A 15,794-nucleotide genomic window follows, 5' to 3' on the forward strand; every position below is an offset into this window, starting at 1 on the left:
GTCTTTCGATTTAAATTTCGCCAAACGAAACAAAGTTTTCAAAAAACATGCAGTGATATTTTGTAGCAATCTGACAAAATAGCCAATTTCAAACTAGCGCAAACCATAAACGTAACAAAGCAATTGGCTCAAAGTGATAGCAAACAGGACTCTTTACCGCAGTGAATTTCGCACTTCCACGTTGGTTCGTCCAGTTCTGTAAGGCTGCTGTGGTGAACTAGATATACCTGTCTGACTGCTCCTGTGGCTCCTCCCACAGACCCCTGTATAAAAGCGACTGTGGTCTGCTGCTATCCCTCATTTTCCCAGGATGTAGTGTTGTTCTTCAGTCAATAAAAGCCGATATCTCACTTCCTAAGTCTCAGCGTGAGTTATTGATGGTGCATCAATTGCCAGGCTGTAAATTGTAACGACGCTGCCGTCGCCGCTTTATTTTTGCTAGTCTTTTCGTTCTCCCGATCCATCCAAGTGTTACTATGTGAAAGAAGAAGTGACCTTCGGCGACAAGATCATCACGGAGGTATTTTGTTTCAACTTAATCCAGTGTTTGTTTTTTTTTCTGTTATTATTGTTTGCTGTTGACAGTAACTTCTCAATGAAGCATCAAAGTACAATGAGACTTAGATATAGATCGAAACACAATTCCGTTTGAGAAAAGCCCTTCATGCGATATATGTTTTAGTTCTTCTGCTTATATGATTGTTGCTGCAAGTAATATTTAACTTTGATATATTATGGTTAGACCGGGTATTACTGGCACCACCCTTCCGGACTTCCATCGTTCTGATTTTGATTTTTGGGTCGAAAACAAAATCAAAAGTATGCATGACCGCGGTTTAGACTCGAGAAACACCTTTAGACCATAAGACCATAAGGTATAGGAGCAGAATTAGATCATCGATTCTGTTCCGCCATTTCATCATGACTAATTCAATTTTCCTCTCAGCCCCAATCTCCTGCCTTCTCCCGATTTCCCTCAGTCCCTCGGTGAGAAATAGAATTGAAATGGGTGGCCACCGGTTGATCCCGCTTTTTGTGGCGGACGGAATGAAGGTGCTCGGGTCACGTCGATATACAGAGGCCATACCGGGAGCACAGGATACAGTAAATGACCCCAACAGACTCACATGGAACGACTGTTTAGGGACATGAATGGTAATGAGAGAGGCGGTAGCAGTGGCGCATCTAAGGTATGGCAGGTATGGCACGTGCCCTGGGCGCCACTGAGCAGTTACTATAAAAGTCAGACAAGCCATCCTGGGATAGTGAAAAATGTATATGATTTCTCTTTGATTATCATGGGTGAAAAACACTAGGATGGCCTTATTTCAGAGCATTGAGTCAGAAGACCATGAAACGTTTCTTCACGAAGAAAAAGGAAAGTGGAGCTGAAGGACGGAAGAGACGAAAGTTGGGGGTGGAGGAAGCCAAAAAGTCGAACAAGTTCTTAAATAGATTTTGGCAGTCCAACCTCCTTCCACTACTAGATGTTTCGCATCTACTCTCCTCTTTCAGAGATTGTTTCCTTTGGAATTTCTGGCTCACTTTTCTGTCTCTGCAATTACTCCTTGGTTTCTCAAATCATTTTGCATGCAATGCAACAGACACAAAATGCTCGAGGAACTCAGCAGGCCAGGCAGCATCTATGGAAAAGGGTAAATAGTCCACGTTTCATGTCAAGACCTTTCACAGACTGGAGAAAGAAAAGATGGGAAGTCAGAGTAAGAAGGTGGGGGGGGGGGGGGTATGAGGAAGATACTTTTTCCGTCTCAGCCATTTTTCAGTTATCTTAAGGAACCAGTACTCTCTCCAGATGAAACTGCCATCCATCTGCATTGCTCAGATATATTGCATTCACTGCTCAGAACATGGTTTCCCACATAGTAATCAAAAAGTCAAAAAATAACCTTGAAGGCTTAAATATAAACAGTTTGGGAAGTACTCAACAGTCAGGTAACTTCTGTGGAGAGTATAAACTCAAGCATGCCCTCAATTTCTTGACCTTTCTTTAAATTTATGTATCTCCATTTTAAATACTTCCAGTGATCTTCTCTCTCCAATGACCTGGGGCGGAGAGTTAAAGAGATTCACCACCCTTTGCAAAAAGATATTCCTGTATATCTCAGTTTTAAACAGATGCCTCTTTATCTTCTAGCTATGTCTCCTTGATATTTCCAGATTTCTTGAGTTATTTGTCTCTAAGTTACGGAAACCAGTTGATAACTGTCCAACAGAACACCTCTGCTCAGTCTGCTATCACAAAGCTGAGCTTCCAGTTGTCATTCACTGTAAGTCACTACCCCATTCTCAAGCTGATTTCTGTGTTTGGCATCGTACACTGTTGCAACAAACTTCAATGTAAGCTCGAGCAGTAGTAACTTCCATTTCTGAAAGACACATTATAGCCTTCCAAAACTAACAATGATTTCAACAAAATGCCATTCTAGTCAGCCTCTCACGTTGCCAGCATTCATTTTCACCCCATCTTCCCTCTGGTAATTTCAGTTTTATTCCTTTCCTCCTGTTTAAAGAATTGCAGAACTGTTTCTACTAACCTTTATTATCAAATAAGTACCCACTACATGTATTGTCTCCAATTATTCTTGAAGTGAAATGAGCTAGAAATTCTGTAGGTACTGCACATAATGTGATTACACTGGTGACTGCAATTCTCTGGATTGGCGGACTTTACTTAGGGAAATTGACTAGGCTGGGCTTGTTTTTGCAGAGCAAAGGAAGCAGAGGGGTGACGTGGCAAATGTACATAAGATTATGAGAGGTATAGATAAGATGGGTAGTCAAATCATATTCCCTTTATAGGGGTATCAAAAACAAGATGATATAAGATTAAAGGTAGAGGAAAGAGATCTAAAGAGGATCTGAGGATGTTTTTTTTACACAGGGAGTGGTTTGAAAACTTAAATGTGCAATCAAAAAGGTATTGGAATCAGGTACAATTATTATGTTTAAGAAGCATTGAGGCAAATACTTAAATAGGTGAGTGATAAAAGAATACAGAACTGGTGTGAGCAAATTAGATTTGTGTAGATGTGCAAAAAGGTCAGCATTGATGTGGTGGCCTGACATTGAGCTATACAGCTGTACGACTCTTTAAGCATCTCTATTTAGGTTGTGAAGAAATGCACCAGCTGAAACATCGTATGTATGGAAACTGCAAATGAACAAAGCCTTCACAGTCTATACATCTGAGTTCTGTTACATCTGCAAAGAGTTTGCTAGAGATAATACTCACATTATCTAACATTCTGCAAAATAGCTGTTCAAGAGACATATTTTCTTCTGAAGGTTTAATACAAACGCTTGATATTTTAGTTAAGGGAAGCTGAATGTACGCTTCTATTGAGCACTTCCTAGTCTCCAGACAATCAGTACAATTGCATGTAATTATCTGAACCTAAAATCAGATTTTTCCATAAACTTCCAGGCTCTGATTATCTGTACGCCCAAATAATAAGTGAAAACTGGTGTGATGTTGGCAGCAAATGCAATTTTGAATAATTGGATAGTTTGTTGTGAACACCATGTACATCATTTTGTAAATAACTCAGGTTTATACAAAATCGGCACATGTAATAAAATTGTAATATTAACTAAAACACAGGGAACAGTGCTGCATACTTTTGGATCCAGGTTTAACAGCATACCACAATATGCAGACAGTCAAGTAAGTCTCAATATATTTTATAAAGCAAGTTATCATACTAATACTACACTTGCAAATATAATGATGCCTGTTCAATGCATTGACTAAATTTCTTTCTCTTTTTTTTGTACAATTGACACCTATAAAATGCCACCATATGTCATATCAAATAGGAAGTGAATGGTTCTTTATTTTGACCAAGTTATTTTGTATGAGTTCACTGCAGAAGGTCACAACAAAGTAGATATGGAGGTAAAAAATGCTACAGCGTATTTGTCTTCATCATTTGAGGTGTTGAGTATAAATGTTGGGAAGGTATCTAGCAGCTTTACGAAAGTTTGATCACAACATTTAAAATATTGTGTGCAGCTCCGGTTTCCACATTACAGGAAAGGCGTGGAGGTTTCAGAGGGAATGCATGAAAAGTTCACTAGGATGTTGCCTGGATTAGAGACTACTCACAAAAAATGAAAGGTTGGGCAAGTGTGTATTGTTTTCTTGAGTCTCAGGGCTGAGATGGCAATCTGACAGAAGTATGTATATAATATTATGAGAAGCATAGATAAGGTATATAGGCAAAAGTTTGAATTTAAACAATAAAGCTTACCTCTTGCATAACATTTTTCAAAACCTCAGGACACACATACTAAGTTTTTTCACCATTCATCTGAACAGATAAGTTGTGAACAGCAACATCTTGCAGAAACTAATAGTTTTGTGCAATGTTATCCCAAGAACAATATTAGGCAAAACTTCAGGGGGAGTTCCTGCTTTTTGAATAATAATAGACTTTTTTCCTCCTCCTTTTTAAAGGCTGTATGTAACCTTGGTTTAATGTTCAAAGTACATTTATTATCAAACCATGTATACATTATACAACACTGAGATTAGTCTCCTCACACAGTCACGAAACTAAGAAACCCAGAAGAACCTGTAAGAAAAACGACCATTCTGAACTGAACTCCACAAAGAGAGTCTGAGGTCCATAGTTCAATGCATAGCTGAGTAAACGTCATGGAGCTGCAAGCTGAACTGAACTGGCCCGTCCCTCGCCTCAGGCCCAGACACCCTGACATTTTTAATCTCGCCCAGCGCATAAATTAACATCCAAACATCAGGTTCAGCTGCTTCGGTATGCTCTGGTGTCTGGACCCTGCTGCTTCAGTTCAACCTGTACCCAACCTTTAAAATTCAGCCCAGTGCTTAAATCAATTGGACCTTGGGTCTTCCTCACTCTCAGCAACGGGTTCGTTGCCTCACCTTGCCTTAGTTCTGCCACATCAAACTGCCTCCAAGTTCAAGTCCAAGGGGAAGCTACAGACTACTGCATGTGATAATCATTTGCCATAAGAAGAGTGAGTAACAAAGTATTCAGTTAAAAAAGGATCTAGTGCTTTCCCAATGTAAATGATGAATAAACTCATCTTGGGCTTTAAGCCGGGTAAAGGTATTGATTATAATCTAGGTTTCAATGACAAACTCTGCCATCTTCTTTAACACTGGTCCTTAAGCAACGTCAGGTGAGATCCACCTTGAGGAAAGTGAATGCGAGTAAAGCAGTTGGCCCAGACTGAGTGCCCGGCTGGGTACTGAAACATGTGCCGACCAGCTTGCTGAGGTGTTTACAAGTATATTTAACTTGTAAAATATTTACAAGTTAACTGCATATTTATATTTAACTGCAACAAGCTGCTGTTCCAACATGCCTTAAAACCTCCACCATCATCACAGCACCCAAAAAATCAGCTGTGAAGTGCCTGAATGACTACCACCCTGTAGTGCGGACACCCATAGCCATGAAGTGCTTTGAGAGACTTGTGCTCTCACACATTAAGGCAATAATCCCACCTGATCTGGACAAACGCCAATCTGCCTACCGGGCAAACCGCTCTACAGAGGATGCAATCACAACAGCCCTCCATATGGCTCTGACTCACTTAGAGGAACCGAACCCCTATGTAAGGATGTTATTTGTGGACTTCAGTTCAGCATTTAACACAGTTATCCCCCATAAACCGGTCAGCAAACTGAACACTCTTGGCCTTGGTTCCTCCCTGTGCTCATGGGTCATGGACTTTCTCACACAGCGACCACAGCTAGTCAGAGTTGGTAAGCACACCTCCACTACCCTCAACTTAAAAATAGGCACCCCGCAGGGCTGTGTGCTGAGCCCTCTGCTCTACACACTCTTCACACATGACTGCACCCCCATAATTAAATGCACTTCCAACTCCATAATTAAATTTGCAGACGATACCATAGTGGTTGGCCTGATCTCGGACAAGGATGAAACAGCCTACAGGCTTGAGGTAGATCATCTGACGGAGTGGTGTAAGGACAATGACCAGGTCCTTAACACTTCTGAAACAAAAGAGATGATCATTGACTTCAGGAGATCAAAGGACAGAGTACACAACTCCCTCCATATACATGGAGAGGTAGTGGAAATTGTGGAAAACCTAAAGTTCCTTGGAGTTATGTTGTCAAAGCAGCTGACGTGGACCACCAACACCTCACTGCTTGTAAAAAAGACACAATAGAGACTCTTCTTGCTCAGAAAGCTGAAACAAGCCAAACTCCCACAAAAGCGGTTGCTTAACACTCCTACGGAAGCACAATTGAAACCATCCTGACCAACAGCGCCGCAGTGTGGTATGCTAGCTGCACAGCCGCTGAGCGACAAGACCCACATCGCGTGATGAAGGCGGCCCACTGAATTGTCAGGATGGAGCTCCCAGGACTGGACACCATCTATTCCAGCAGACTCAGGAGGAAAGCAATCAGCATAACCAGAGACACCACACACCCCCGCCACTCCCTGTTTGACTCGCTGCCATCCAGCAAAAGGTTCAGGACACTAAAAGCCAGAACAAATAGACTGAGGAACAGCTTCTACCCCAGAGCTGTGGCCTCCACCACACCACACCCACAGAGCAATGACTGAAACTGTGAGCACACACAAGGGCTCAAATACTTGCACTAACGGCACTTTGTGCATTACTGTGATATTCCAGTGCTGCTGCAACTTATTTTCTGCTACCTATCTATTTAATACTGTTTTTCTATTACTGTCTTGTTTTTATCTATCACTTTGTTTGATTGCCTGAGAGGAAGCCAAACAGAGTTTCATTGTACCTATGTATAATGAGAATAAAGATCATTCAATGGTTCAATGGTTCAATTCAATGGTTTTGTAAAGGAACAGAAATCAATTACTTTCTCACGTGTCTCATGTTCAGATATGGCCAATTACTGTACTCTAAAGTTCTACTCCACGTACAACAAGCCATTTGAAAATAAGAGTGGGCTGTTAGCTTTGTGGAGGTAATCATCTCTTCCTAACACAAGCACTATTCCACTAGCGGAAGGCTCTGAGCATTATCTTGTCCTTTGCACTTCCTCTGTATTTTGTGAACTATTATGGGGTCAGTTCTCCGTCATTTCTCTCACTAATTCCCGGGTCTTCGTCTCTCACCCTTCGGAAACCCTGGCTGCTGACTTCCACTCGGTCCTAAACCTCTGAAACCACGCTCGCGGACATCATTCACAGTTTTATAGACAGTGCCCTTGTAAGGTGAAACGGACTTTTAACCTCACAATTTACAGTACCTTGATTGTCCACACACACGATCTTCTGACTGCGCTGCACTTTCGTTGTAACAGTGATACTCTATTCTGTTGTTACCTTTGCCTCCTGTTGCCTCAGTACACTGTTGTAATGAAATGACCTGCATGGATGGAAGGCAAAACAATAGTTTTTTTAACACAGTAGCTCGATACAAACTTTTTTAGTTTACGTTAACCAATAAACGTTTTTTTCAGCTACCTACACATCGTTCACCGCTGGCGAGAGCTGCTGCCGCTGTTGGATAAGCCCTTTTGTCACATAAAGCCCATACCCACTCCTACCGTCTGCTGGCTGCACTCTCCCACCCTCCATTATTCTATTCACGTGAAGCACATCGAAAGCATGTCTAGGTCAGTAAATCCTGACTCTCACTTTCCTTGCCCCGCCGCACTATCTCATAATCTCCATAAATGCTCCTCCTAGATTCCATACTCCTTCGTTAGCCAAACATTCAACCAGTTTTGGCCGATTATTCCAAGTCTTTCTGTCCACCTGCAAATCAGATCCAAGACACAGCTTTTGTTCTGCCTTCGTAAAATCACACTTAGCTCACTCCCCCCACCGCTTCCCCAACACAGACATTGTGCACTCCTCTGTATGTAAGACACAGTATGTGCTCTGTATGTTTTATGGAGCACGGAAATAGGCCCTTCGGCCCAACCAGGGTTCCCCCCTCTAACCTAGTCCCACCTGCCCGTGCTTGGCCCATAGCCTTCTACAACAGAGGTTCCCAAGCACGGTCCCCTTGCTTAAAGGTATTGGCCCATGGCATAAAAAATGGTGGGAGCCCCAACTCCAAAACCTTTCCTATCTTACTGTATCTGTTCATGCTTTTTGAATGTGTTTAAATCAATGCAACTGCAGGATTAGAAATACGAGAATGTACGTGGAGGCCAGAATTCCAAACCACACACACACACACACACACACACACACACACACACACACACACACACACACACACACACACACACACACACACACACACACACACACACACACACACACACACACACACACACACACACACACACACAAGTACTTAAGGAAGTCAACAGTTCAGGCAGCATCTATCGAAATTAATTAACAGTCAATGTTCTGGGCCGAGCCCCTCCTTCAGGGCTGAAAAGGAAGGGAGAAGACGCCAGAATAAAAAGGTGGGGGCGGGGTGAGAAACTGACAAGGAAAATGAAGGAGGGAGCGACGTTTGGAGAACTTATTCTTTTTTAGGTTCATCTTGGTGCTGATACACAATGAGAAGCTATACTTAACATCAGTAAAAGGGGGTAATTCTTTCCCAGATACATACTTTATTCATAAAATATGCAATGAAATAATCGGGACATTGTGTTACCATCATGCGTTGTGCCGAGCATACCATTATACTTACATATAATCCTTAGAACAAGTTAACATTCCTAAACAATCTATCAGCAAAGTATTTGAGAAACTGTTGGACAGGATCCAACTCCGTAATAACTATTGCTGGCAGGATAAAAGATGGACAGGGTAATCAGGGCATTTAGTTGGTTTGCCTTAAAAGGCAAGGCAATTGAGTGTAAGATTTGGGACATCATGTTACAGGTTTAAAACACATTGGGTAAGCTACACTTGGAATATTGGAATATCATTAGCTGAACTCCTTGTGTCCGCACTTAATTGCTCTGGTTCAAATGTACAGCAGGTACAGAACCCTTTACCCACACAAACTCATGTTCAGAAACAGTTATTACCCTTCAACCATCAGAATCAGGTTTATTATCACCGGCATGTCAACTTAGCAGCAGCAGTTCAAGGCAATACATAATCTAGCAGAGAAAAAGTATGAAATAAAATAGTATAACTAATATTAAAAACAATTACGTATATGGAATAGATTTAAAAACGTGCAAAAACAGAAATACTGTATACGAAGAAAGTGAGGTAACGTCCAAAGATTCAATGTCCATTTAGGATTCAGATGGCAGAGGGGAAGAAGCTGTTCCTGAATCGCTGAGTATGTGCCTTCAGGCTTCTGTATCTCCTATCTGATGGTAACATTGAGAAAAGGGCATGCCCTGGGTGCTGGAGGTCCTTAATAATGCACGCTGCCTTTCTGAGACACCGCTCCCTAAAGATGCCCTGGGTATTTTGTAGGCTAGTACCCAAGGTGGAGCTGACTAGATTTACAACCTTCTGCAGCTTCTTTCGGTCCTCTACAGTAATCCCTCCATACCAGGCAGTGATGCAGCCTGTCAGAATGCTCTCCACGGTACAACTATAGAAGTTTTTGAGTGTATTTGTTGACACGCCAAATCTCTTCTAACTCCTAATAAAGTATAGCCGCTGTCTTGCCTTCTTTATGACTACATCGTTATGTTGGGACCAGGTTAGATCCTCAGAGATCTTGACACCAAGGAACTTGAAGCTGCTCACTCTCTCCACTTCTGATCCCTCTGTGAGGATTGGTATGTGTTCCTTCATCTTACCCTTCCTGAAGTCCACAATCAGGCTCTTGAACTAGTGACGATAACTTCATTCACCCCTACTCTGAACTGATTCCACAACTTACAAACTCACTTTCAAGCATAGGTTACAACCCACATTCTCAGTATTTTGTTTTTTATTTGCATATTGGTTGTTTATCAATTTTTGCTAATGCAGTTTTCTGTAAAGTCCATTGTATTTCATTTTTCCTGTAAATGCCTGCAAGAAAATTAATCCCAATATTGTAATAGTAGCATGTTGTGACGTTCTGGGTGGGGCGTGGTCGACAGCCAGCTCCTGCATTTCTAATTACTAGGACTGTTTATTGTTCTTGTGTTAAAATGCTTTTATGGGATTATGGTGGGAAGTTCCAGTTCATTTATTGTTACATTTTAGCTTGGGTTATACAGTTATTTGCTTGTGTATTTGTGGGTCACCCTGACTGTAACCGGGGGGTGTGTGATGGTCACCTCCCCCGTCTGTGTGACGCTGGGTGGGGTTCATTCTAGCTTGGTCATGGTGTCCGGTCTGTTTTTGTGTCTATCACAATGAAACTTTGCACACTGAGTTCGCGGAGAAGGTGTGGAGGAGGATGAAAGGGCTAGTGTCACGGTTCATACACAGCAGCTGCGTAACAGAAGACTCTGCGATCTAGTGGCTGTCCGCGGGCACGCACACGGAGACCGGAATCCGGTGCTGCCGGCAGATCATCAAGTCGGTGAAAGACACTCTTTGGTCAGCCCGAAACTTGATGGTCTACCAGCACATGGAGATGTCCGTGGGAGAATGCTGCCGAATGGTACATTCTCGGCTGCAGGAGTACGCGCTGAGGGACGCACTCAAACCTCAGCGCAAGAGCCCGGTGGGGAAGGACCACGATTTTGAGTTTTTGTCCCGTGGGAGGGGTCGGGTGGCAGGGAGTATACTCCACAACAATGGTGTGTAAAGATGAAACAACGGAGCGCCACGTGAGTAGCTGAAAGTGTGGAAATGTATATCTTCGCTGGACGAGTCGGGGAGAGCAGAAGCGATCTTAGCACCCCAGTGGTCCAGCATCGCCCCACACGCAGCGAGCCCGGGCTTCTGTCATCGAGGCGGAAGAGGAAACTGACGAGGACAGGTACCTGTCTGACGAGAACCTGCCGACCAGCGCCGCCAGCCAGGAAGCAACCTCTGAGACTGGTGCGGTGCACGGCTACTAGATTGGCTTTTTCTGAGCCAAATTCCAGAAAATTGGCTTTTTCCCTCAATTTGGTTGGCTTCAGAAAATTCATTTGGCTTTTTGGTGCTTTCCTGGCTTTTTTATATGCTAAAATTATCTGCACGAAAACTACATGCCATCCTTTTTCTAAGTTAAGGCAGTGGAGTTGCAAATTGCTGTAAGCGTAACCTGCCATTGTGCAATATGTACAGTTGAACACCTTATTGAAATCATGATAGCACATGGGCATGGGAGTACAGTGGAGCACATAAAGTTACATAAAACTAAATGTGCATGCTTAATCAAAAACACCACTTCGCCTGCACTGAAAACTGATCTCATTGATGACTTTCAGAACGAGAAATATGCCATCAGTATAGATGAATCTACTGACATTTCAACACAAAAACACTTGTGCATTTTATTTTGATTTTTAAGTGATAGGACAAAGGAAATTGTAACTGGATTTCTAGGTTTAATTCCGGTGCAAGAGGCTACAGGAGAAAACATATTCAATTTGATTGACAAGGAAATCAAAAGATGTGGCCAGAGACTTGCAAATTGCATTGGTTTTGCATCCAATGGTGCATCAAACATTGTTGGGTGCAACAACAGTGTGGTCCAGATTAATAGATGTGTCTCTTTTCTTTGTGCAACTCAAGTATATTTGTCATTTGCTGGCACTGACTGCCAGCGACCACCTCCCCACCATGGACCAGCAACGAGCAGGTGAGCGATTCTGTGCTGGCCCGGGTGAGGGAATGGCTGACTGTGGGACGAAGGCCGGACTAGCCAGAGGTCTCCGTCCTGGATCCAAAGACCAAGGCCCAATATTCACAGTGGAGGATGCTGGAGGTCCACGATGGGTTGCTGTTCAGGCAGTGGCAGTTGTCCGACGGTGACAGACTCCCCCGAGGGCTCTGCGCCACGGTGCTGCAGTCGGTGCACGGGCTGGTAGGGGCCGGCCATCTCGGAGTTGCAAAGACATTGGGCAGGCTGCGTGAACACTTCTATTGGCCTGGGTACAGGCAGAATGTGGAGTTGTTTGTGCACGGCTGCGACACCTGCAAGGCGCTGAAGGGACTGGGCCACCAGTCTAAGGTGCCATTGCAGCATTACATGGTGGGGGCCCCAGTATGGGTCTACTGCCCCTCCTGGAAGTAGGGACAATCCTCCAGGCATGGAAGCCACTGGGAGAGGTGCTCGATCGTATCCCTCGGGTGCGGTTTCCTGAGCGGTGGAAGGCAGTCGTACTTCACTGGGACTGGCTGGCACCGAATCAGCCCTTGGCCACCACTAACCCAGCGAGGCTGAAGGAAGGAAATGACACTCCGAGTGCCCTGGCTCCTGCATCACACAAACAGGTGGCAGTGTCAACGCCCACCGGAACCTCTGGACCTTGGTATGAACTCTGGGTTTGCCGGGGATGGCTGACCCCTTAGGTGGGAGCAATGTGACGTTCTGGGTGGGATGTGGTCGACAGCCTGCCCCTGCATTTCTAATGGCCAGTACTGTTTATTGTTCTTGTGTTAAAATGCTTTTATGGGATTATAGTGGGAAGTTCGAGTTCATTTGTTACATTGGGTTATACAGTTATTTGGTTGTGTATTTGTGGGTCACCCTAACTGTAACCGGGGTGTGTGATGGTCACCTGCCCCCGTCGGTGTAAGACTGGGTGGGGTTTTTTCTCCAGATAAAGGAACCATCAGCCTTTGCATCAATTGCAAGCTGGTTCTGATTTGTAAATCCACAACTAAGTTCCAATGCATTTACTTCCTCTTCTGAATCAGAATTATATAACCATATAACCATATAACAATCACAGCACGGAAACAGGCCATTCCGGCCCTCCTAGTCCGTGCCGAACTCTTAATCTCACCTAGTCCCACCTACCCGCACTCAGCCCATAACCCTCCACTCCTTTCCTATCCATATACCTATCCAATTTTACCTTAAATGACACAACTGAACTGGCCTCTACTACTTCTACAGGAAGCTCATTCCACACAGCTATCACTCTCTGAGTAAAGAAATACCCCCTCGTGTTTCCCTTAAACTTTTGCCCCCTAACTCTCAAATCATGTCCTCTCGTTTGAATCTCCCCTACTCTCAATGGAAACAGCCTATTCACGTCAACTCTATCTATCCCTCTCAACATTTTAAATACCTCGATCAAATCCCCCCTCAACCTTCTACGCTCCAATGAATAGAGACCTAACTTGTTCAACCTTTCTCTGTAACTTAAGTGCTGAAACCCAGGTAACATCCTAGTAAATCGTCTCTGCACTCTCTCTAATTTATTGATATCTTTCCTATAATTCGGTGACCAGAACTGTACACAATATTCCAAATTTGGCCTTACCAATGCCTTGTACAATTTTAACATTACATCCCAACTTCTGTACTCAATGCTCTGATTTATAAAGGCCAGCGTTCCAAAAGCCTTCTTCACCACCCTATCTACATGAGACTCCACCTTCAGGGAACTATGCACTGTTATTCCTAGATCTCTCTGTTCCACTGCATTCCTCAATGCCCTACCATTTACCCTGTATGTTCTATTTGGATTAAGCCTATTATCACTGACATATGTTGTGAAAGTTGACATTTGGTGGTAGCAGTACAGTGCAATATGTATAAAATTACTATAAATCACAATAAAGTATATAAAAAATAAATAGTGCAGGAAGAGAGCAAAATAGTGAGGTAGTGTTCATGGAGCATTCAGAAATCTAATGGCGGAGTGGGCGAAGCAGGCGCAATGATTCCCTTCATGGTGACAGCTGTCTTTGGCTATTTGTCATTTAGTATAAGTGGTCTGGATCACTATTCATCATTATTCAAGCTCCCTGCTTATATTATGCACTCAGTATTGGACAAATGTCTTATTCTGCAGCTGATGTGGGATGTGGAGAACAACCCCTAGACCAGGGTTTCTCAACCAGGATTCCGTGAGAGGTCGCTAGGTGTTCTGCAAGCGATTGTGACTAAAATAAAACTGCTAGTGCTCGCAGTTGTGGATCGTAGCCAAGCAGCTTCAGTAGCAATCTCAGCCCAGTATGGCAGGGTGCAGTATTCTCAGCTTTTGATGCGAGATAGGAGAATTACCTCCCCCAACTTCCCCTTATGTGCCGCCGACTGACTTATGGGAGCTAACAAACTCTATCAGTGCAGTAGAAAATTGGAAGGAAATTTTCATTCTAAACAAGGTCCAGGCTGGTGATTTTTGAAGAGGAGGTGTGAGATAGAAGAGAAGGATTCTATGCCTGGGCTTATGGACAATTCTGATAGGGTTAATGATGAAGAATTACAATTTTCTGAGTCATTTCACTGCACAAGTGTAACAACAGCCACAAACAGGTCTGTTTTTTAAACAAAACTATAAAAGTTTATTTACACAACAAATACACAAAGTACAAACATTAAGTATTTCGAACATAGAAATCTATAGCACATTACAGGCCCTTCAGCCCACAATGTTGTAACCTACTCTAGTTACTGCCTAGAGTTTCCCTATCGCATAGCCCTCCGCTTTTCTAAGCTCCATGTACCTATCTAAGAGTCTCTTAAAAGACCCTATTATATCTGCTTCTACCACCGTTACTGGCAGTGCATTCCATGCACCCATCACTCTCTGACATCCCCCTGAATAAATTCAAATTGATGCTGTCTCTAAAACAGTCTATAAAGTAGTAAATCCCCTGGGGTCGTGGGGGCACCGCTGTAGGAAATCCCGCATTGAAACCATTGTGACAGCATGCTCCCTCTCCAAGGACAGTCGGGCAAGAATGTATCCTTGGAAAAGAGGCAGGCAGTCAGCCCTGGCCGAGCCCTCGACCTCGAGAACAACAGCCAACAACTGGAAAGGAAACCATAAACTGTCTGTTCCATATGTTCTTCCTAAGAAATGTTGCTTACTCTGTCTAGAATTATATTTATAGTCACCTCATACAGGTTAAGTACTTTAATTTCCTTAATGAATACTTGTACTGATTCCTCCTTTGCCTTCTTGAGCATTTTAGCAACAATAAACCCCACTACTGCAACTACCACTCTTCAGAAATCTGTTCCCTTAGCCCCACTAGGTCTATTGTATCACGTGTGGATCATCCAGCTGCATTTCTTATTCCTGCTATCTCTACTTGGCCATTTCTGGTCCTATTTGTCTTTGGGAACACATTTTTTTTCTGGCAACACCACATTAGACATGTGGAGGCTGTTTAAAGATCAGTTGCACAGAGAACAGGAAAGGTATGCTCCTGTTAGAAGGAAGAATGGGGATAGAAAGAATCTTGGATGTCCAGAGAAGTGATAAATTTATAAGTGATAAAAAGAAGATAAAGGAAAAGTATGTAAAGCTTCAAAAATTAGGATCAAAGGAAGCATATGAGGAGTAAAAAGAAGGCAGAAGAGAAGAAAGAAGGGAACTAGGAAATCCAGGAGGGGCCATGAAAAGTCCTTGGCAACTAGGATCAAAGTGAATCCCAAGGCATTCTATACATAGATCAAGAGCAAGAGAATAAGAGCAAGGGAGCAGTAGTGATAAGGGGCAATGGTCAGAGTACCAGACAGGAGATTCTGTGAACATGAACAGGACACCCGGATGGTATGTGCATCTCAGGTGTCAGGGTCAGGGACATCTCGGATTGTGTCCACAGCATTTTAGATTTTAGAGAGGGAGGGAGAGCAGCCAGACATTGAGTTCAAATGTCAAGAGGTTATGTGCAAATTCTCTAGTTAGGACATTTCTGCAGTTTTGCATTCAGTTCTGCTGGCCCCACTATAGGAAGGATGTTGAGACTTTAGGGAGGGTGCAGAAGAGATTTACCAAGATG

The 15,794-nt window shown here is 43.3% G+C and overlaps 1 protein-coding gene across 2 annotated transcripts in view; it reads left to right on the forward strand.

Moving 5' to 3' along the window:
* The first annotated feature begins 398 nt into the window (after positions 1–398).
* The window catches only part of LOC140727642 (NXPE family member 3-like), a 129,171-nt gene continuing 113,775 nt past the window's right edge, over positions 399–15,794 (forward strand). Inside the window, exon 1 of one of the 2 annotated variants that reach the window (XM_073045252.1) lies at positions 399–520. The gene's annotated coding sequence lies outside the window, so the exon portion shown is untranslated. Of the gene's footprint in view, positions 521–3,665; positions 3,686–15,794 lie in introns of those variants that run through there. The other variant, XM_073045255.1, reaches the window with a different exon arrangement.

Source organism: Hemitrygon akajei, chromosome 5 (assembly GCF_048418815.1).
Source record: "Hemitrygon akajei chromosome 5, sHemAka1.3, whole genome shotgun sequence".
Classification (NCBI taxonomy): domain Eukaryota; kingdom Metazoa; phylum Chordata; class Chondrichthyes; order Myliobatiformes; family Dasyatidae; genus Hemitrygon; species Hemitrygon akajei.